The sequence below is a fragment of the Mus musculus genome, chromosome 1 (assembly GCF_000001635.26).
Source record: "Mus musculus strain C57BL/6J chromosome 1, GRCm38.p6 C57BL/6J".
In the NCBI taxonomy this organism is placed as follows: Eukaryota; Metazoa; Chordata; class Mammalia; order Rodentia; family Muridae; genus Mus; species Mus musculus.
Window position 1 is genome coordinate 75,597,989 of NC_000067.6, and position 24,461 is coordinate 75,622,449.

The window sequence follows — 24,461 nt, forward strand, 5'->3', positions numbered from 1 at the left end:
CTCCACATTATAGAGGCTGAGATAATTTTTTCTAGCTCTGTGGTTTTCTTTTTCAGGACGACGAGCTGTTGGTATATTGAAATGAAGTATTTTAATAACAAACAATTTTTAATTAAAAACGATTTTGATAGTAAACAATAGAATGTACTATGCCTGCAACACTTCCCATGCAGCTTATGTTTCTTCCCAAAAGACTTTGTAGAAAACTGGTATGTGTCCTGGTACCCAGAGTGTTTCAAGTGTGCTGATGGAGGAGATGGGCACAGCCAGACAGTGGGGGCCACAGTCTCTCTCTCTCTCTCTCTCTCTCTCTCTCTCTCTCTCTCTCTCTCTCTCTCTCTCTCTCTCTCTCTCTCTCTCTCCCCCTCCCTCCCTCCCTTACCTGGGCATCCTAAAAAGTCTCACTTCTATCTCCCTGCCCAGCCATTGGTCACCAACTTTATTTACCGATCAAACCAACTGGGGGTAGGTAGGGTCCCTCAGCATCTTATGCGCAGAAGCGTGGATTCCTGTGTAATTTTGGGGGCCAAATTAATATAAGCCCAAATTCACAACACACTGGGTCACAGGGAGTCAAGATACGTATTTTGACTGTGAACCAAGTTCATATCTTGTGAGGTTCTCAGAAAGTTTGGGGGTTTTAACTGGCTAAGGAGGAAAGCTAAGCTTAAAGGTTACACAAGGTTAACCTTAGGCATGCTTCTTTGTTATGTTAATATTGGAGATGAACTATCTCTAGGTAAAGAGAATATCCTATTATAGAGGCAGCATTCATTGCTGTATGAGCTTTGCAGAAATCCTTGATTCTCTGCTGCCGATAGACTTCAGCTAGATTCCGGAGCTAGGGTCGCTTTTTCTTTCTTTGCCCCCCTCCTCATTTCATGTGATGGCAAACACAGCAATCCAGGGTCTCTGGAGCCTGAACAGCCTTCCTGTATTCATCACATGTATGGTTCTGACTGGGCTAACCCCAGGTTGCCAAGGGACCTGTCCAGGGGTCCACACGGAAGGTATAGGTGGTCCTAGTTGATCTGAGGTGATCCTTTTTGCTAGCGCCAAGGCTTCTGTTGGTGTTTTTACCCGCATACCCTAGAACACTACCTTGCACCCACAGGGACCCAGGCTGGGACCCTGCAAGAGGCTTGAAAGTCTCAATAGTGGCAGCTCAGACGCTGGACATGGGGTCAGCATACTTTGTTCTGAAACTTGTCAAGGGCTTTGTCTTTGCTGAAAGTATTAAACTCACATTACACTAGAGCAAATCTAGGTAAGTTTATTTTATTTTATCTTTTGTTTCTTTTGAGACAGGGTTTCTCTGTCTAACCCTGGCTGTCCCAAAACTTACTCCATAGACCAGGCTGGCTTCAAACTCAGAGACCTTTCTGCCTCTGCCTCCTGAGTCCCGGGATTAAAGGTGTGCACCACCACCTTCTGGCTAGCTTATTTATTTTAGTTAATAAACTTTAAAAATGTTTTAGTTGTGGGTTGTGTGTTGTGGGTTATGATGTATGATAGTCAGTTCTGTCTGTTTGGTCAAAAGCAGCCATACATTACAAAAATGAATATGGCCCTTCCAATCAAACTTCATAAGCAACTGGGCGGTGATGGTGCACGCCTTTAATCCCAACACTCGGGAGGCAGAGGCAGGTGGATTTCTGAGTTCGAGGTCAGCCTGGTCTACAGAGTGAGTTCCAGGACAGCCAGGGCTACACAGAGAAACCCTGTCTCGGAAAACCAAACACCAAGCAAGCAAGCAAGCAAGCAAGCAAGCAAGCAAGCAAGCAAGCAAGCAAGCAAGCAAACACCTTCATAAGTACTCAATACATATAATGAAGAATTCTTTCTTAGTCATGCTGAAACAGAAGACTCATTCTTACCTTGCTCTTGGTACATAAATAAACCACAGGTTGGAGCTTGCTATCAACACCACAAGCCTTTCCCTAAGCCTGCCAGTGTGTATCTCTCAGACCCTAGGTCACTTCCAAGCTGCAGAATCAGTTAACAAGTTCAGGAAGTTTGTCATGTTACAGTAGCCCTGCCTGACTCTGTGGAGGTGCCTTAGAAATAGAGATGTCTCTGCCTGGGGTAGAAGCTACCCAAATATAAAAGATCTAATCCAGTTGGACAGGCCAATCGCCTGGCTAAGGGACCACCTCTCAGGGAGATGGGGCTACCTGTAGGAAGACAGATATACTTTAAGCCATGATAAAGGGCCAGGAGAAAGAATTATCCCTTTGATGCGATAGAGAACATTTTCTTCCTGCCCCCTAAGGGCAGTTTCTTAGAGAACCACAGGCATATAGCTCTTAACTTTGCTGACTCACCTGGAAAAGCCTCCTTTTTTCCTGTTCTCCTCTCTTTTCTAAGTTTGCTTCCCTGACACCTTGGCCGTGACGCTCCCTTCCCTATCACAGAGCTGCTTATCTTTTGACCTCCCTCCATGCTGGTTTAACTCCAGCAGACTTACACTTTCTTCTCCATTTTCCTCCTCCAGGAAGCTACCTGCATTTACATCTTTCTCGTCCTGGGGCTACTAAAGTTGTCTTTGAGCTTCGGTTTGAGTCGGATTTTAAATGCGTTTACTGATGAGACTGGTTTCCTTGGTGTCATGCTACCCTGGGTCCTCTAAACAGGACCATTGGAAAGGTAACCCAACTACCACATCCAGTGACCCCATCCAACACAGGGAACCTGATCATTTCCCCAATTTTGTAAGTGGCAGTAAAGGTTACCTCTCCTGAGACGGGAGTGACCAGGACAGTGGGGAGGAGAGGCCATTGCTGTAAGGAGAGGGGCTCAACTCGTGGCCTTGCCCATAAACCAGAAATGTCGTCTTCATTCCTAGCCTGGCTGTCAGCCAGAAATACAAAAAAGGTTTTTGGGCTCTGATCCCTGTTTTGTCTCCTAAATGGTTTTGGGGTTACTTCTTCAGTGGGTGGGAGAGATGAGGAGGGATACAAAGTTTTCTGTCTTTAAAAAATTCTCTCTCTCTGTTTTTTTTTTTTTTTTTTTTTTTTTTTTTTGGTTTTTCGAGACAGGGTTTCTCTGTATACTCAAGCCAGGCAGCGGTGACACACACCTTTAATCCCAGCACTTGGGAGGCAGAGACAGGCGGATTTCTGAGTTCGAGGCCAGCCTGGTCTACAAAGTGAGTTCCAGGACAGCCAGGGCTACACAGAGAAACCCTGTCTCAACAAACAAACAAACAAACAAACAAACGCCTCCCCTTATTTAGTTGCTTATTTTGTGCGCGTCTGTGCGCATGTGTGCCGCTGTGGGCATGGCGAGCCCGGAGGACAGCACTGGGCAGTCAGTTCACTTTTCACCTCGTTGAGGTGGGATTCTATAGCTGTGCTCTCCAGACAGAGTTGGTGCAAGGACTTCTGTGTGATTCTCTTGTCTCTGCCTCTCATCTTGAAGCAGGGGTGCTGGCACTGCAGGTGGCAGTCACACACAGTCAGCCTCTTTAATGGTGGACTCCAGACACTGAATTCTGGCCACTGGCCTTCACATATAGGGCCTTTACCTGTTGAGACATCTCCCTGGCCCTGATAGAAATTTTTCTAACGACTGCAGAACAACTGGGTTAAGGACTTTTCTGTTCCGGTTTCTGGCTAACACATCGGTTCAGGAAGGGTTGGTTACATTTTGTTACTAATTCCAAGCCGGCATACTCCTGTTGAGGTATTTGGAATTGTTTGGCCCTGCTGGCCCTCTACTTTCTAAAAAGATGTTGATCTATTGAAAACACTCTTTCCAAGGATCTTGTCCATTTTATCAAGAATCTAATTTGGAGCCTTTGGAGTCCTTACCCAGTCACCTCCAGATGCCTTTCATCCCACTCTTAGAGCACACCCCTTTCGGTTTCCTAAGTAGCGGCTTGAATAATTAAACCTCTACTCCTTTAGAGGTTCTGAGCTCTCATCCACATGCTAATCACCCCAACGCTCTCCGGTGGCTTCTCCCATTGCTTTCTGTTAAAGCGCACAGACTGGAACCGCAGTCAAGGTCAGATGCGCGCATTTGTATTACATACCAGCGCAGCCATCACTATGGCGTTGGTCTCTTAATTCACACTAATACTACATCATTTGCTTCCCTGACCTCCAACAGCCCCAGAAGCCCCCCTCACCCCCCCTCCCGTCAGCGTCCTCCCCCCCCCCCCCGACGGTTCTGAGATCTTGTCTTTAAGAAGTCATGACTAATTCAGGGTCCATCAACCGTCATAAATACTTTAAATTGCTCTTCCGCCTGTGAAGTGTCTCCCATGGGCCGCTTAATTTACCAAGTGTCCCCGGTTGTTTTTGTCCCAGACCAGTCCTTGTCCCTGTCCTTAGTAACTGTTTTCATTGCGCTCATTGGTTCAGTCTTAGGAAATGGAACTTCTATTTGGGAATGAGCCAATATGTGAGATGGAATGCATTAAGGTTAGATTTCAAGAGTTTTTATAACTTATTTATTTATTTCAGCCCAATGAGACGTTTTTGGGAGGGCTGCTGAACCTGACATCACACTTAGTGGCCTGCCTTCTGGTGAGAGGAAGCCTACACATTGTCTTTTTACTTGAGGCTCTCGCAGTTTTAGGGTAATTAATTAAATTTTAAAATGTACCTGTGGAGAGTTTTCCTAGACAAAAATTCTGCCCCACTGGTAAGACTGGACCTGCCTCCAGCCTTTTCTGCTTATTTATTTATATGTTTATGTATATATTTATTTTTGTATGCGTGGTGTACATGTGTGTGCATGCCTGTGAATGTCCCTGTGGAGGACACTGGGTGTCTTGCTCAATCACTCTCTACTTTATCCCCTTGAGACAGGGTCTCCCAGTAAACTGGGAGCTAGCCCCAATAATCTCTTTGTTTTCAGCCCTCAGCTCTTGGATTACAGGTGCATGTTCAGCCACACCCAGCTTTTTTTAATGTGGGTTCTGGGATTTGAACTCAGGTCCCTGTGCTTGTGTAGCCAACATTGTAAACCACTGAGCCATCTTCATAGGCCTTTATTGTTAATTAGAAGGAAAAACAAATTAGCATATAAAATAATGGGTTTTCTTATGGTATTTTTTATACATAGTTTTGGTTGATTTCTGTACGTCCCCCATTCTCACTGGTAATTTTAAAAAGGAGGAGGGCTATAGAATGTGTATATTAAATTAGTGCATATGTAAATACATACATAAAGACAAAACAGATGTGGCAAAATGTTAACGATGATTTAGGTGAATTAAGGTGAATAGGGTGAAGAAGAGGGGAATCTGGGTGAAGGGTACAGGGCAGTTCATTGATAGTATGTTTCCAACTTTCCTCTTGGGCTGTTTGAAAACTCTTTGAAAACGACATGTTATTAATTAGGAGTAAGGAAACCAGTCTAGAGGCTGCTGGGACATTTGATTACTGGCTGTCTGGCTCTGTCTTCCTTAGAGTGTGCCTTGGTGTGTTCTTGGGTTTCATCACGAACTGGGTCAGTAAATGCCCTGTCTGTCTGGTCCCTGCCCTCACAGTGATGCTCTATCTCAGACAAGAAGTCTTCAGACACGAGGACTACGCATTGTGACAGGGGCAGGAGGCAGAAGAGATAGAGGGTGTTGTCACCTCCATACGAGCAGCCGTCTGTTGTCCGGCGGAGGCCAAGTGGAGTTATTGTAGCTACAAGGGAGAGGTTTAGCTGCAGGTCTAACCCATTTTTCCAGACCCAACAGGCTGTCCTAGGGAAGCTAGGATTGATCAAAAATCTATAATTTTGTGGAGTAAAGCTGCAGCATGGTGGGGGCCATGGTGTGTGTGGGATGCTGGAGGTATATAAGGAAGCAGTCTGGCTGGGGAAGAGGGGTGCAGAGGGGCGCAGGTAGCGCGTGAGACAGGCACACAGGGTCTTGTGACTCCTTTTATAAACATTTTTCTTTATTCTGAGGACCACTGGGGAGGAACAGGCAGAAATGTCATGATGAGATTTGAAAAAAATTTTTTGAAATAAACAAAAAACAAAAAACAAACCTTCTAGCCATAAATATAATGAAATACAATAAATAAATGAACAAATAAGTAAATGATTGAAAAAGGAAACATGGTGATGAGGGAGAAGCCAGGAGGCTGTTGCAGCATCCAGCAAGCGGTAACGCTTCATGGACCAGATGGTGGCTGTATCGAGAGAGAGAGAGAGAGAGAGAGAGAGAGAGAGAGAGAGAGAGAGAGAGAGAGCTGGTTAAATTGCAGAGATGTGTAGTAGCATGGTCAGACCAGGTGATTAATTGGACTGTCCTATTTTGATATTCTTTTATAGAAATTTTTTTTTCTATTTTTCCTTCGGGTTTGTAGCTTGGCTAGAAAATATAGTTTTCTCTTTTTGCCCCCAAAGCATTTACAAATATTTCCATTTCCGTGACATTGACTAATTGTCTTGCCTGTGCATGCCTGAGACAACATTCTTCCCATGAAGAGCATGGGTTATCTCATTCAGCGAGAGCGTGCTCATTAGGAACCCGGACCTGCTTATCACATTCTGGAAGCTGAGGCGTGGAAGGTGGGATTTAATGTGGCTTTTAAACAATCTAACGCACTTTCAGAGTCCCTTTAGACAATAGGATTTTTACTGGAAGATATGAATTTTGACAGGGGAGAAGCCCAAACACCGATGCAATCTCAATACTGACAGATCAGTGCCATTGTGCGTCTCCAGGCTGGGGATGATTTATAATTACAGCGGGACACGTTCTCGTTGATTTATGGTATCCTGTTAGTCATGGAATTACTTAGCAAAATCAGTTTGCTTGATGTAAGTATTCCCCCCCCCCCCCACCTAGAAAAAAAATTTTGGCCTGAAGAAAAGATGATATTAATTTAGGAGTAGTGGAGTTATCATTGAGTTATCAAAATAAATCTGAAGATATAAATCAATTCTACTACATGGAGAATGTTAAATCAATAAGTCTAGAAAGACTCCATTGATTGGGTGGCTGTCACTCAAGCCTTTGGCATTAGATCCCTCAGCTATACGTTTAATTGAAATGATAACGTAGATGACTTTGGGTAGATCTGGGCATCCTGTCTTTCATGTGGGATAGTTCAAGGTAAGTGAGAGAGGATTTGGCTCTGTCATTCCTCTCCTAAGAGGGGTGGGGACTTTTTGTCAGTTTCCTGTCTCCTGGAATTTTCCACAGAGGAGGCCTAACTCTTGTAAGCTACTTCTTTTATTTAAAAACCGTATTTAAAAAATGTAAATAGCATCTGTCTTTATCTTTCGCTCCCTCTCTTTCTGCAGGGCTGTACCACGAGGTGATGGATGTATGCGAGGCAGTCAGAAGACAATGTGTGCGAGTCAACTCTACTTCTCACCATGTGGGTCTCAGGGATGGAACTTGGGTTGGTGGCAAGTGCTTCCATTCACTGAGCCATCTTGCCAGCCCATCATCTATTACATTTAAATTTAATTTACAAAAGACTATACAGGTAAAGTGGTCCCAGTATAAAGGAGACACTGAACAAAAAAATCACTCATAACAAACACCGCCCACACACTGATGGTTGTTGTACTGAATTGTAGTAGCTCTTTTTGTGACATCTCTTTGACTTAAAGACCTGTGAAGGGGTGTGTGTGCGCGTGTAAATCTTTTACCCTAAAGTCCCTTTAGTCACATTTCAGTGTGGACTTAACTTTACAAAGTTGCAATCAGAACTGTATCTGTTAGAGCCCCAAACGTGGTGCCTAAAACAAGAGCTATTTGTTTTCTTTTTCAAACAAAATTACATTGATTTATTTTGTGTGTGTGCCCCTTGCTGTGTGTGTGTGTGTGTGTATGTGTGTGTATGTGTGTGTACTTTTGATGTTGCTGTTTTTGAGTCAAGTCTTACGATGTAGTTCAGTTTGGCCTCAAACTTGCTATCTTTCTGCTTCAGCTCCATTCTACCTGGCTTATACATGTTATTTTTAAAGCTGATATATTGAGTATTTATCATGTATTAATTTTAATCCATAGACACTAGTAGAGTTAGGTAAAATTATTATCCCCATGTCACTTACCAGTGAGGACACTATGGGCCAGAGTCATAATGAAACTCCCTTAAGGTCACACAGCTAGTAAGAAGAGGCACAGACTTTTACCCCGGTTTCCATATTCTTGGAGCCTTATTTTGAAGACTTTTCATGACAACCAATAATTGCTTTTTGCTGTAGGTTCAGATGTTGCTCAATTTATGAAGGTGTAAGGGATGCTATTGGGAAGATTCGTGCATCGGACTTACTGTCCACTCTTACATCTTCATGACTGTTATAGGATGAATCTGAAAATGGCCTTTACAGGCTCATGGCTTTGGTCCCCAGCTTGTGACACTGTTGGTAACATCGTGGAGGTGTGGCCTAGCTGGAGGACGTACTTCCCTTGGTGGTGGCTTCTTGCTGTCTATTATCCCCGGCTTCTTGCTGTTATGTCTTCTCTGCTTCCAGATCCATTCAGAGATGAGCAAGATGTTGTTCCCACTGCCACAGCCAGGAGCCCTTCCTGGTGGCATGCCCTGCGCACTGTGATGGTCTTTGCTTCCTACACTCTGAGTCCTAACGCTTTCCTCATCAAGGGGCTTCTTGTCAGGTATTTGGTCACAAAGGAGAGAAAAGTATCTAATAGAGTGACCCAAGGGGCTTTATGAGAGAGAGCTGCCATCTTCCAGGGACACCAAATAAAACAACATCTGACTTTCAGTAGTTTTCATGTATGTGATTCTTCTGAGCCACTGGCTCTCAACCTTCCTAATGCTACAACCCTTTAATACAGTCCCTCATGTTGTGGTGACCCCCAACCATATAATTATTTCATTGCTGCTTCATATCTACAATTTTCTTATTGTTATGAGTAATAGTGTGAATATTTGGTATGCAGGAGATCTGATACGCAACCCCTGTGATACGGTTGTTTGTCCCCCAAAGGGGTCTCGGCTTACAGATTAAGAACCTCTGTTCTAAGACTTCAGGCAAGGGATTGGTAGCAAGAATCCATCAGACCCTAAATAAGGGGCGTGGGTACTACTCAGTGCCCCTCCATCTTCTCATCCTCACAGAGGCAGGGTTTAAATTGAAGACGGTTCAACCTCAGTACACAGATGTGGCTCAGCTTTCTGTATTCCTGCCGTCTCCATTCTAGGTTAAGCAGCCCTAAATGGTCATTACAAAGACCCTCGGGTGTCCTTCAGCATCTCCCATCAGCCATGGTCTTAGGCCGTATCAGTGACCTTGCTTCCTGGGGTGCTGACCCGATTCCCTGTGGGCTCAGGGCAATCCTTGCCTGTAAGCAGGCGAGATTCAGAACAAGACTAAATATCTGTTTAGATGTAAGGGCTAGGCTGGCCTAATCATATGTGAAGGAGGATTGGTGCCCGCCTTCAGAGGGTTCTCCCAAGATGCCTGTTCAGCAGTGTGGACATGTTGTTCCACGCTGTAACTACCATTCAAGTAACTGAGCTGAGAGTACTTCCAATAGTGTACTAAACAGGGACTGGGGCAGGGGGTGGGCATCCATTGTTAGTTACAGCTATTATTTAAAGATTAGTTATAGAAACTTATAATAAGCTGTGTGTGGTGGTATTGTCTCAGCCTTGGGATGTACAGGCAGAAGGAGCAGGGGTTCATGGTTATTTTAACTACCTAGTGAATTGGAGGCTAGCCTGGACCATGTGGAACCCTATCTTAAAAAAAAAAAAAAAAAAAAAAAAGCAGTAGGGTAGAAAGACAGCTCAGCAGGCAAAAGTACTTGCTGGACAAGTCAGATAACAAGAATTTGATCCTTGAAACCCATGTAAAGGTGAAGAGAGAACTGATTCTACAAAGTTATCCTCAGACCTCTGCATGCACTGTGACCCATCCTCCATATCACACAATAGTAACAAATATGAAGGTGATAGCGGCAATGTGGTATTGTCTCTGACTTATTACTACATTTTACTAGTCTCCATGATAGTGGTCCTTAACCTGTGGGTTGTGATCCTATTGGGAAGTCAACGGCCCTTTCACAGGGGTTGCATATCAGGTATTTGGATTATGATTCATAGCAGTAGCAAACGTGCAGTTATGAAGTAGCAATGAAAATAATTTTATGGTCAGGGGTCACCCCAACTCTACACTCTGTGACATCACCCCAACCCTACACTCTGCAATATCACCCCAACTCTGTGACATCACCTCAGTTCTGCATTTTGTGACACCACCTCTATTATGCATCCTGTGATTTCATATTCGTTGCTTGCATCCAACCATGCTGGGAGTATATGCACCTTGGCGATCTGCATACGCGATACACCAGGTTTGATTTATTGTTTTGTTGATTGTCCAGGCTTGCCACAGTGATGGGAGAAATGTGAATGACTGACGTCAAGTGTGTTGTGTCTGTACTTGTATCCTCACACAGAAGACACATTGAGATTCTCCCAGTGTTTAAAACCATCATCTGATTGCGCAAGATATTGCTTACGTCACTGATGAATGGGAGAGACTGCAAGTACATCCCATGGACTTCTCCTTGTAAAAGGAAACATAAACCAATCTTCACACCGCTACACTTACTTGTTAAATGCAGCCATGTACAAGTGCTTGGGAAAGATCAAGAAAGCATTGTCTGGGACACTCCTCACTGTGTGGTATTTACAGTGGAATATTGTCTAACTTGCTAGTACCTTAAGTCCCTTAAATTCAGAGTAACTGCTAAAATTCATAGAAAATGTATTACATGTGCGGCATATTTCCATGCATACACAGTGCTTCCCAGAGAGCCCAGGAGGCATGTTCCCATATTCTCTTCTTTACCACGTGTGTGAAGCAGGGGATTTTTTTCCAGTCAGCATGCTCCACAACGCAGCTGTTCTTTTTGTCCTTGTCTGTTGTTGTCAGTCACAGAGAGCTGTAAAAATGATCACATCCCGACAGCCAGAGATGTTCAAAGGAGCTGGGAACAGGGTTAGAGATTCCTGGATCCTGTGACCAGTTTACTACCTGACAGGAACTAGGGAAGCAAGCTGTATTTTGGAGATCCCGTGCATCACGATAGGGGGTGGTGTGACATCAGACAGCCAATAGGAAAGCAGGGAGCTCTGGTGAGAATAGGGTAGATTATAGCTAATGAGGCCCACCTCCTTGTGGCCCACTTCCAGCAGCACAGGCCCACCTTCCGGAAGGGTCCACAACCTTTCAAAATAGAGCACCACCTGCTGGGACCAAGTGGGGGTTGTTTCACATTTGAACAATGGCAGGTCCCTTGTCGTAAAGTCGGCACTATAGATGATGTCGTTCATCGCTGTAGGATATTTTGAAATTTGGTGTATCTGGCGAAACAGCAAGGACAGCCAAAGTTACCATTTATAAAGCACATCCGCTCTAATTATCTCACGTCACACTTCCAAAGATTTCTCTGCTTCAGGCCATTCTTGGGCAGCTGTGTGGTGTGGGTAGGCTCTTTATCCAAACCTTTCAGCCCACGTGCAGCTAGCTTAATGTGCCTTCAGCGTGCACTTGCCGGTGAGACTTGGTGCCCAGGGCGCTCACTATTTCCTCCGTTCTTCATTACACCCCATCTGCAGTGAATTCAGGGCAGGAAATAAGACCCCTTAAGGGATTATTAACTGTTGGAGTGGAAAGAGTGATCCCACTTGTCCAAAGTAAGTGTGATGTAGTTATCTTCGAATCTATTTCCCTCTCCGGGGATATGATTTAGGGGAGAGGTGTGGCTCATACGGAGGGCCAGAAGCAGCTGCTCCAGCTCTTTGGAAAGAAGTTCTGATCCTTTCCTAAATGTTATACCCGTCCTGGGTTTCTTTAACCCAGGGTTAAGTTAAACAACAACAACAACAACAACAACAACGAAACATAACCTAGCCCAACCCAACCAAACAATAACAACAAAATGAAACCATGAAGACAAACAACGCCCCAAACCACAGACTAAAGGATGAAAACATCACAAAACTCGTTTTTATTATCTATTTGTATGTATGTCTATTCATTTGTTTTGGTTGTTGTGGGATGATACCTTGTAGTATGTAAGATTTGCTCTGGAAATGTCTTCATAAAGGACAAAGTAAGACAAGAGCTTGCACTCAGAGGTAACAGTTCATGCCCCTTAGTAACCATTTTGGGTACGTTCTGAGGAACGCTCAACATCTGGAGCTTGGCTATCATCCAGTTGAAATGGGTTGATTTTCAGAGCCTTGTGGGGTCTCTCGAACCAGAGAATGGGCTTTTGGGATGAAAGGCACTGATGTGTTTGTTGACGATCAAACTATTGAGATTGTATCCTGGCTCCTTCCCACGTTACGTGCAGATGATGATTGCGTGGTCTACAATAGCATCCTCGGTAGGCTATGAATGAAGGGGTTCAGAAGTAAACAGAGGGCCAAAGCGGTTTGGAGGACAGCTTAGACTGAGGACAAAGGCCAGCTTGGTAGATGCATTGCTGAGGCAAAGCTGTATCGTATGCTTCCAGAGACAGCCAAACATGAATTTTTAAAACCAAGATTTGCTTTCTTTTTCCCTCCTCTTTAGTTATTGATTACCTCTGTGAAGGAGAGAATATTGACATGTGCGGAGGAGCGGAACGAGTTGCAATCGTTTTAGATGGAGTGTCTTTGCCAGGGCTTCGTGTTCAGATTTAAGTGGGAGCCACTGTGGGTTTTGAAATAGCTTCTATAACCAGTTTCATCACAGACCTAATCATCCAAAACACTGTCCTCTGTAATTTGACTGAAAAGCAGCTCGACAGCCAGGGCTTCAATTCTTGAAAAGGATTTAGCAGCCAGCCGGTTTACACTTATTAGAGATTCCTCACACCGTCTCCTCCCCTCGTTTACTCTAGCCACAGCTAAATAAAGCCAGAGGCTTGAATCAAGTCTGGAGGTGGGAGGGCCAGGAACAGACTCCTGGGGGAAACAGTTGGGTTGAAAACATATTAGACAAGGCTTTGCTTGTCCTGTAGAAGTTCTAGTCTCAGGTCTGAGAACTTAAAGGGTCTCTTTGTTCAGAGGACAGACAGCCCAGACAGGCAAGGGCCCAGCAGCAGCCCCAGCTCTGCAGCATCTTCTTCACTGTGTGACCTTAGAGGAGAATTTGACTTTTCTGAGCCTGGGACTGGATGTGTAGCCACCTGTGATTTTCATCTCCGTTTACTGTGGAATCTATGTTTATTTTATTTTCCGTGCATTGGTGTTTTGCCTTCAAGTCTCTCTGGGTTGTCAGATCCCCTAGACCTGAAGTCACAGTTGTGCGTTGCCCTGTGGGGGACTGGGAATTGAACCCCAGTCCTCTAGAAGAACAGACAGTGCTCCTAACTGCCGAGCCATTTCTCCAGCCCCAAATCTCTCTGTTTTTTAGACTAAGAATCTCTGAAGACTTTGCTTACTCTTTTTCCTTCCTTCCTTCCTTCCTTCCTTCCTTCCTTCCTTCCTTCCTTCCTTCCTTCCTTCCTTCCTTCCTTCCTCCCTCCCTCCCTCCCTCCCTCCCTCCCTCCCTCCCTCCCTCTCTCCCTCTCTCTCTCTCTCTCTCTCTCTCTCTCTCTCTCTCTCTCTCCTTTTCTTTTTGAGACAGCGTTTCTCTGTGTAACGGGCCTGGCTCTCCTGGAGCTCACTTTGTAGACCAGTAGTTTGGAGGTACTAGAGAGGAATCAGGGCAGATTCAACTGAAATGTTCTCAGAAAATGTCAACAGACCTGCCACAGCAGGTTTCTACTAACTGTGGGGGAAGGGAAAGGACTGAATGGAATGTTTAGTGGTTTCTTTTCCTCTCCCCCTCCTGTTCCCCCCCCCCCCAGCCCCTCCTTCCTTTCCTCTGGTACTGAGTCAAACCTAGGGCCAGTACCTCAAGGTCATACTTCCTGCTTCTGAACTGATGGTCCCCAGCCCTACTTCCCACTTTTTTTTTTTTTTAAGATTTATTTATTGTATGTCAGTACACTGTAGCTGTCTTCAGACACCCCAGAAGAGGGCATTGGATTTTATTATGGATAGTTGTGAGCCACCATGTGGTTGCTGGGATTTGAACTCAGGACCTTAGGAAGAGCAGTCAGTGCTTTTAACTGCTGAGCCATCTCTCCAGCCCCCTACTCCTCACTTCTGGGTCCTTAAGTGAGAGAAAGGGAGGGAACTCCTGGATAAGCCAAGTGAGGGCCAGGAAAGTCCATTCTCTTGTCCCTGCTTGGTTCTTAGCGGTAATCCCCATGAACACCTTTTAAAAAAGCCATCGGCTCCCAGCTTCTGGCTAAGCCAACAGAGCAGCAAAACCAAGTCAGCCTGAGGCTGCCCGAGGCCTGCCTCTTCCCTGCTCTCTTTGCTACTGATCTGCCTTTAAGAGCCCTCTGAGAGCTGGGTTAGCCAGCTATCGACAGATAGAGAGGCTTAGCCACTTTCAAGGCCCCTTGATTTTCATGGTGGGATAAAGAGATTCTATTCCATTGCTCATCTGATCCGCCTTGTCTTTGGATGGTGTTGAAACTCCGTTTGGTTGGGTCCCCCATATCATTATGAAAAGGCAGATTAATCAGATTACAGAGGTCCACCAACTCAGCGCTCTCAGTTAAATGACACCCACCTCGAACCCCAGAGCGGCCCCCAGCCCTGTTCTCTGGCTTCGTTATTACAATGACTTCATTTAATAAACCCGCTGTCAGCATGCTAATCCCTACTCAAGTTTAAGTACGAGAATCCTTGTTAGCCATGATTAGGCGACATGGATGGTTGACAAAATTTTCTCATGCCCTAGGATTCATTTTCATTAAGAATCTAAATTGATTTTTTTTTTTTTTTAAAGAAAGAAACTTCTACAAGAGTCCCTGATTGACAGCGACTTTATGAGTTTTCACCATGAAGGCTTGTGAGCCGGAAACCGCTTTAATTGTTCAGCCTGACTATACGTTTGGCTGTGCGCTAGGACGCATTTCTTTTGCGGGTTTTTTTTTTTTCCCTCCAATCTCTTTTACACTTTGCTGTTTTGGGTCCTGCCAGTCAAGCAGGATGGACGTTCTCACGTATTTATCATCTTTTAAGCGGTGCAGTGTATCCCCCAGACAGTGCTGGGGGCAGTGTCAGAAACAGTTTTCTTCAGAGTTTGACCTGTGGAATCAGCCTGGGTTCTTGTTCCCCCCGACTCTGATCTGTTCTCATTTCACCTTGAACTCTTCCCCTTCAGCCTACCTTCTGCAGGAGCTGTTAGTATTTGCTTCCCTCCCTGACCCTTCACTTTCTTTCTTCTTTCCTATACAGTCATGGATGGCTTTGAACTTCTGATTCTCCTGTCTCCACACTGAGCATGGACTGAGCACACAAAGCATGGACTGCCACGCAGATTTAGGTAGTATTAGGAATCTCACCTCAGGCTTCCTGCATGCTTTGAAAGCACCCCACTGACTGAGATACAGTCTCCCCTCCCCCTTCCCCTTTCCCTTGAGCTCTGTGTTTACTTGAGTCCTTGAAGAAGCAGATGCCAAAACAGGCTCAAACATGCAAGGATTTTGTAGGAGGGACTCCTCCTGGAGAGAAAGTGGGAGTGAGCTGAGAAAGTCCAGGAGCCTTGAGACTCTAAGATAAGTCTGGGTCTCCAGTGTAGGAGGAAGCCATGGTGGGTCTAGGCCAAGGAAGCTCCACGAGACCCCCAGGGTCTCAGAGACAAAGCTGAGCACAGCTCGAGGGCCATCTGCCTCGACATCCTTGCTGCACAGAATGGCCTTGGTCTAAGGCAGTGCCACTTCAGAAGGCAGCTTGGGGACTCCTGATGAATGATCCAGGTTGGAAACAGAGGTCTGAAAGAGCCTTCCCATGGCTACTGTTGAGTCAAAGTCTAGAGTAAAACCAAATTTGACTGAAGAAACAGATCAGGAAAATGAGTCTGACTATAATCAAAACGATGAGCAAGGCAGTGCATGGTTACCACTTCCCATCAGCAATGACGTGCAGATAAATATTGTTGGTGTGCTCATGCCTGGAATATATATATATACATATATATGTATATTCCATTATATGTATATAGCATTAACCTCTATAGAGGCTAATGCTCCTTCAAGAATCTCTAGGTTTTCAAATAAAAAGCCCAATGCTTTAGGGACACCTCCTCTAGAGTTGTTCATCAGAGGCATCTCAGAGACACCACATTGATAGCTTATTGTCATTGTCCTTGGTTGCTGACCATAACTTGATGGTAAGTCTCTACTGCTGAAGACACCACACACTTTGGTCAGAGAACAGGGAATAACCAGACTTGTACTGACCATGAAAAGTCCTGTTGCCTAGCTTTCGCAGTACCAGTGTGTGCTTTACCAGCTGCAGTGGGAGAAGAGTTATCAGCTATCTCACCCCACTGTGAACCCTGTGAGCTACAATAACAATGGACAGGGCAGAATATGTCCCTGGGGGCCACAGTGCCAGGGATGTTAGGGAGATAACCAACTGCTTTCTGATTGGTTTTAAGTCCAGCTTCACAGCAGGGAATGTCTGACACTGTAAATCTGTCCAAGAACCTGTTGTTGGGGGAGCTCACAGATCTCCTTGGGGAACCTACTGTTATTATTTTGCTAAACAGACATAGTATCAAACTAAATTCAAATCTTTGTGTCCATAAAGTAGTACAACCCACAGACTTCACTTTGCGAAGTGGATGACTGTTAAAGCAGAAACACAAGTGGCCAGATGCAGAGTGCTCAGCCACAAATAGGGCATGTTTAGCACATCTCCTACCCCCTTCTCCAAAGGCTCATGAACCATTATGTAAGAGAAGATGGAACAATTGTAAGATCCAAGGGTCACAGAGTACTGGAGTGAAATATGTCACAGGAACTCACGGTGCAAGTGTGGTTGCCTGCATAAGACCTATAGTAGATCAAGCCAGTTTAGCCAGTCTAGAGTGAATTAGGGAGGGACTCACAAGCTCTCACCCCCATCTGAGGGAGGCTGATTTTTTTTTTTAATTTTTATTTTGTACAGTTCTGGGTATACCACACTCTGGTGATTGGTCCTGTACCCATTAGTGTATGGGTAACACAAATTAGTATAAGTGGGTTAAAAAAAAAACCAAACAAATAAACAAATAAACCCCAATCAGAAGATATAAAGTTGGGAGGGGTGGTGGTGGTGGTGGTGGTGGTGGTGGTGGTGGTGGTGGTGATGGTGGTGGTGGTGGTGATGGTGGTGGTGGTGGTGGTGGTGGTGGTGGTGGTGATGGTGGTGGTGGTGGTGGTGGTGGTGGTGGTGGTGGTGATGGTGGTGGTGGTGGTGGTGGTGGTGGTGGTGGTGGTGATGGTGGTGGTGGTGGTGGTGGTGGTGGTGGTGGTGGTGATGGTGGTGGTGGTGGTGGTGGTGGTGGTGGTGGTGGTGATGGTGGTGGTGGTGGTGGTGGTGGTGGTGGTGGTGGTGTGTGTATGTAAGAACTTAAGGGGGGGGTTTAAATATGATCAAAATATATCATATGCTTTTATGAGATTTTCAAAGAATAAAAACATGGCATTTAAAAACTCGAAAATAAATGTACACTGTAAGTGTAGTAGCGTGTTCTTTTAGAGAGTAAGCATGCATTTGCTCCCTATCTTAGCAAGAGAGGGTCAAGAAGATATTTTGGGTGACCTGAGGAGAACATCTTGAATGACTTCTCTGTCCCAGGAAGGTGACTGGGACTCTTAAAGACATGGGAAAAAGTGACCGTTGGTTCAGTCCCCAGAAAAGGGGGTATGAGTAGATATCTGACCCGTCCAGCAGGTCCAGTTATTCGAGGGTCTCGAGGGGACCTTCTCCTAAGAACCAAATGGGGAGATAGAGAGAGACGAGGACCAAGTGCAAGAACGACACGGAAACATTCTGAGTGGCATCAAGATCCCAATGTATTAGCCAGGCCCAAGGTTTAAATGCATAAGCAAAAGAGGAAGTACTTCTCAGCAGGAGGGATGGGGCAGCGGAAATTTTTCTTTCGGTGACTACACGGGGAAGCAGGAACTTGGTGGTATCAGGGTACATCTTGAGGTCAGGACATCCGGCGCTGACTTAGGGCTGGAACAATCTGTGGTTGTTCTCGAGCGGTACATCGGTGGCCCGCTTTTGACTCCCTTTTCTTCTGGGTGGGGGGAGAGGCCCGATTCAGAGATCAGGACAATAGTGTTGTCTTAATAGCTCCCAACAGATATCTGGGGACCAGAGCATGGGGGAAGAAAAGATGCCTTGAGACAAGTGACAGCAGAGCCCACATGTGCCCTGGCTTGCAGTCCAGGAAGCAGGAGACCATGGGAGCAGAGAGAGAAGGCTGTGAAAGCTGTAATAATGGGCTGCTGTCTGTTGTGAGAGCTGGGTGGAGGACCACAGCTGGCTTCTCATTCTTGGCTTATCTTCCCACATGCCTGCCCTCTGCTCCCAGGGATCTAGGAGAGTCCCTGCAGGTAGTGACACCTACAACTGTTGTGATGCCCCTGTTTGGAAAGAGGCTGAAACAAATGCCTTTGGGGACCTGTGGGCATGCGGAGAGACTGGGCATCTCAGTTACAAATAGCCGAGGAGCAAAACAGGCTTTTAAAATCTTTATTTATTGAAAATTTGGAGTATTAGTCACTGTGATGAAGACTAAATGGACTTTCTTTAGGCATCTTTGAAGTAAAATGTTATTCATCTGGGCCAGACTTGGGATTTTGTGTGGTTCTCTCTGGGTAGCATTGAGGGATAGGAGGAAGGGAGGGAAGGGCAGTTAAGGACTGTAAACAACTTCCCATGCTGGAATCACCTTAGCTCTATTGCATAAAACCCAGATGGGTCTCCTCATTGTTCCTGCCTCTCTTGGTTTTCTAGAAGTCCCCGAAGGCACATAAAAAAAAATACAAAAATCAGGTACATTATCCTCTATGCTTGGCTTCATAAAAATTAATTACAGGAAAAATATATGCTGTGATTTATTCATGCTACCCCACTGAGAGAGGAGTCTTAGCCGCACTTTTTCCTGTGAATAGAACTCAACAGTTCTCCTTTGTGTTGTAAAATGGTACTATAGTCATGCAATGGTACCATAGTTGGTGGCATTGCCTGTAATTATAAGCTTATTGAGTTCTGGATTTTAAAGGTTTGGGGAGGGGTCTACAGAGCTCTGCTTTTCAATCACCCAGGATTAAATTTGGCATTCAGGGTTTTTGCGAAAAGCCAGTTCTGGCTGGTTAATACTCATTCTGACCAACTGTGTGAAAAAAAATCAATTCCACTCAGGCACGCAGCCAACACATGCTGGTACTGGTGGACTGGGTTTGTGGAAACTGGCAGTGTCCTTTCTGAAGTGGGATTTGTGCCTCAGTGGTTCATGTCTGTGTCATGGAGGCTGCCAAAATATTTTGAGTATTGCTGGACTTATATATCTATACTTTTTCCTCTTCTCACATGTAGGTTGGATTATCAAGCTCTAACCCAAGATATTATGTCTAGCTATGAAAATAAGCTCCGACTGACGTGTCTACAATTTATGGGCACCTGATGAAGTGTAATGGATTTACAAGGAGCTGCCCTGAGGTTTCATCAAGTCAGGCCACTGAATCCTGTTAAAATAATTGTTCTATTTACAGTCCATTGGACTTCTAATGGGCAGACTGCCAATTAGGGTTGATCATAAGTATAATTATATATAGGTCAGCAACATCCCTTACATATGACCCATTCCTTTCCAGAGTCCAGTTTCATGGGTATGCTCTTCTGGTCTGCCTTATTCTGGCTTTCTGAGTTCTGGGATGGGTCAGCTTACCTGGCTGGCTCCTGTGGGACTGGGCACACACTTTTATGTAAGATCATGAATGATACATGACCTCCTGCAGAGAGCCCCTGAGTGTTGTCCCCTACCAACATTGTGCTTCTGAGAGAGCACTTTGGATTGGGACCAAGATGGGTAAAGGAAGAGAAATTTGGCAGTGATGTAATAGCGATGAAGTGGAAGACTGTATTTCTCTCTTCTAGTTTTTCTGGGCCACTGTAAACAAATCTTGCCTGAGAACAGCTAATCATATGAAGTAGACTTCGAATATAGAGCTGACCTATGATTCCAAACACGTAATTATGATGTGTAATAATAGTAATCAATAGAATAACAGTTATCACATGGGCGGGCAATGGATATATGCTGCACCCAGGATGAGATGGGTTCATACACAGTATCTCAGTTTTTAGAACAACACCCTTAAAACTAGACATCAGTTCTCCCTTGTATGGATATATAGCCGGGGGCTCTTAGAGATTTAGGAACATACCAAGGTTTATTCAGTTTAGCAATGAAGGTCTAAGTCCACCCTTGTTACTATGTTCTTTGCAAACAAACAAACAAACAAACAAACAAACGAAAAAGTAGTCCCAGCCAACCACCCCTGTTTCTAAGATCAGGTTTGTTTGCAGAGTTCACATTTCCTGCTCACTCCCCCAGCCAAGGTTATCTCGAGCACAGAAATTCTCTAAATATTTCAGCCACCTGTCACCCAAGGAATGTTATGAACCCAGGTTATCCCTGAAGTGTCCTCATGCCCTTTTGCATACAAACAGCTCTATCTGGTTTATAATTAGACATGAAATAATTTCAGATAGCTGCTGTGCTGAGCTGCACGGCTTTCAAAGTGGCTTCAGTTGCACAGGACTTGGCATAGACAGATAATCAGAGGCTAGAACCCGAGAGCACAGTTCCTGCCTCCTAATTGGCACAAAGTGGGGACATCTGTTCTGTATGAAGCCTGGGTCAGGCCTCCGTTCTCATCTGTGACCTCCTGCGGTTGGGAGGGAAGGTCCTGGATTACGTGCAGACTGCGGAGAACATTGGAAGCTAGGGTGAAATCAGCAGGAACAGCCCCTCCCCCCCCCCCCCAATTGGTCCGAATCCTTCCTTAACCATCAGTGATAATTTTGAGGTTGGTAGCTTGTCTTACATAATAACCATTTCCCTTCTAAAGATAGAATTTCTTGCTTTGGGTGCAGGAGTGTGCAGTTACACTCCAAAGGCATTTATGGAGGCCATCCTTGCCCCGAGACTTCTGACTTTCCTTTGAGATGAGTGATCCAAACTGTAGAGTTTAGGAATGCCATATTTATTTGCCAAGTTTTGTTTCAGCCCTTTCTTCCATGGCCTCAATGTACCACAACTGTCATAGGTTGTTGGCATTATTTAATGCTGAGGCTGGATCAAAGTTATGGAGATAGGAAAATTACACAAGCGCTCAGTCCTGGGCTTGACACTGTCACTGGTGTTTTCAAAAGCTCTGTTTATCCAGAGGTAGCTATGGCCCTAGGGTCTTTCAGAAATACTTGTGTTCCTGAGAAGGCTGGGTAGCCTCAGGCTTCCCTGAGCGCACTGGGGTTGTGTTTGGGACAGAGGCAGATGGAAGATTTCTTCTAAAACTTTAGCATTCTAACTTAACCATTTCTTCTTTCTGTCAGCAATATAAATTCTTTATTGAAAATTGAAAAAAAAAAGGGTTGGGGGGGGGGTGACTCAGTGAGCCACAACCCTTGCTCTGCAAGCATGTGGACCTGACTTTGAGTCCCTCGGACCCATGTAAGAAGCTGGGTATAAGCGCATGTGTCTGTGACCCTGGTGTTATGGGGCAGGGGAGAGGCAGTTTGGAAGAACTCATTGGCTAGCCAGAGGAGTCAAGCACTGAACGACCCTGTCTTAAAGTACCATGAAGAGTGCTAAAGGAGACGCCGCCATTCCACTCTAGCCTCAGCCTATGTGGCACGTGTTCATGGATACCAGAACACACACATGCGTTCACCACATACACATACCACATACGCAGCCATATAAATAACACATGCAAATACATGCATCCCCCCACCCCACTTAAAAAATAATATTGAAGACTGATCCAAGGGCTTTCTGCATGGTAGCTGAGTTCTTTACCACTGAACTATATACCCAGTCCTTTTTCTACTTTTTTGAGACAGAGTCTCACCAAGTTGTCCAGGATGGTTTTGAACTAGTTCTGTAGCCCAAGAAGGCTTGCATCCCATCCTCCCAAGCAATTGGAACTACACACCTAGGCCACCAAGCCCAGCAGTCAGAAGGAATGAACATGGAACATGGAAGTCAACACACACATGTACTCTTCAGGGCAGAGAAAACAGGGAACTTCTGAATACAATGTGTGCATCCTATCCTACCATTTTCCTGGTTGGGACTACAGTATGGCATAGTGGGCGAAACTGGGTGAAGAATCGGTGAGATTTCTTACACATCTTCAGCATCATGAAAATCTATAGTGACCTTGAAACAAAAAGTTTAAATCAAACAACAACACTGCGAACTTTCTCACTCTGTGATGTCCCCTCGCTCATTGCATTTAATCTATTTTCCCATCCTGTGGTATTCGGCTGTAGAAGACTGTCTTCTGAGACGGATGGCCACCGTTTTCATCAGACCATCTTACAAGCGATCACCACAGTGGGGCTTGTTGACTGTTGATGTTCCCTTATAAAAAGAGGGATGGGGAAGGTGAAGGGACCCTTACTTGAGTATCCACTGCTCCTCCCAAACAGCTGCATGCAACTCTGCACTAATTTCCCATGACCTCAGGAAGGGGCTAGAGTCTGTAGGCAAAAAAGGACCGGGAGAGTAGCTCTTAACCTTCCTAATGCTGCAGACCTTTAATACAGTTCCTTATGTTGTGGTGACCCCTTCCCCCTGCCAACCATAAAAGTATTTCACTTCTATTTCATCACTATATAACTATAGCTACTATTGCTACTGTTATGAATTATAATGCAAATATCTGATATGCAAGGTATCTGGTATGTGACCTCTGTGAAAGGGTCATTCAATCCCCAAAGGAGTCACAACCCACAGTTGAAAAACTGCTGATCTACACAGTTATGGAGGACTCACCATTCACGCTGGGTGCAAACCTTCAGTGTGGCTGCTTTAACTCCATCCATGTACCTGCCCATAGCCCTCACCGTTGCTAGGTAAGCAAGCCTAACGAATTTATTGGTTCCCCAGAGTGAACTTGGTGGACTCCTACCTTGACTTGTGGTCAGGGACCTTAAGAGTAGACATTGTTTATGCCTGCTCTTTCGGCCCCCACCAGGGGGAAATTTTATCAACACATCTCCAGGGACTGAGGGGTTGAAGGTAAAGCCCCAAGGTTAATGGAACCAATATCTTTGGGATGGGAGAGAAGGTGGGACCTGAGGAGACGGGGCTAGACAAGGCAGAAAAGTGATCTCCCCGGGTAGGAAGAGGACCAAGAGACAAGTTGAGTGGGTGAGTTCTGGGGCCTCAGCAAGCAAAGGAGAAGTCTGGCCAGAAGGGCAGGAGTTTGACCGGTGTTGGTATAGGAGGCCCTCAGATCTCCCTCACATGAATGGGGTGGAGAGGGTCATGCAATTCTGCACTAACTGTCCACAATGCCAGAAAGGAACTAGAGTCTTTAGGAAGGGGAGGACTGGGAGAGTGGATAGGAGGATCCCAGGGACGTTTTGAGGGCAAAGACTCCTGGCTTGGGAGCATATCAGCTGGCTCTATAGATGGATAAAATGCCAGTTGAGCTCTGGAAGACAGCTCACATCTGAGCACACAAAGTCGAGAAGAGTAGAAGGTGGGTGAAGATGTGATCTAGGAGAGGATGAGGAAGGAAGTGAAACACGAAAAAATTAAGTTTGTTTGGGCAAGAAGTGGGGGAGTTGGGTAAGGGTGAGAGCTACACTGGAGCTGAATGATGGTGTCTGAGGAGGTTGGGCCATGGCGGTGGGGGGCCATGGAGGTGGGGGGCCATGGCGGTGGGGGTTCCTTGAAGTCTCTGTAAGAAATAGAGAGAGCCTCTGGTTTTTAGTGGAGTTCCTTGATCCACTTAGTCTTGAGCTTTGTACAAGGAGATAAGAATGGATCAATTTGGATTCTTCTACATAATAACTGCCAGTTGAGCCAGCACCATTTGTTGAAAATGCTGTCATTTTTCCACTGGATGGTTTTAGCTCCCTTGTCAAAGATCAAGTGACCATAGGTGTGAGGGGTCATTTCTGGGTCTTCAATTCTATTCCATTGATCTACCTGTCTGTCGTTGTACCAGTACCAAGCAGTTTTTATCACAATTGCTCTGTAGTACAGCTTGAGGTCAGGCATGGTGATTCCACCAGAGGTTCTTTTATTGTTGAGAATAGTTTTTGCTATCCTAGGTTTTTTGTTATTCCAGGTGAATTTGAAAATTGCCCTTTCTAACTCTGTGAAGAATTGAGTTGGAGTTTTGATGGGGATTGAATTAAATCTGTAGATTGCTTTTGGCAGGATAGCCATTTTTACTATATTAATCCTTTGAATCCATGAGCATTGGAGATCTTTCCATCTTCTAAGATCTTCGATTTCTTTCTTCAGAGACTTGAAATTCTTATCATACAGATCTTTCACTTCCTTAGTTAGAGTCACACCAAGGTACTTTATATTATTTGTGACCATTGTGAAGGGTGTTGTTTCCCTAATTTCTTTCTCAGCCTGTTTACCCTTTGTGTAGAGAAAGG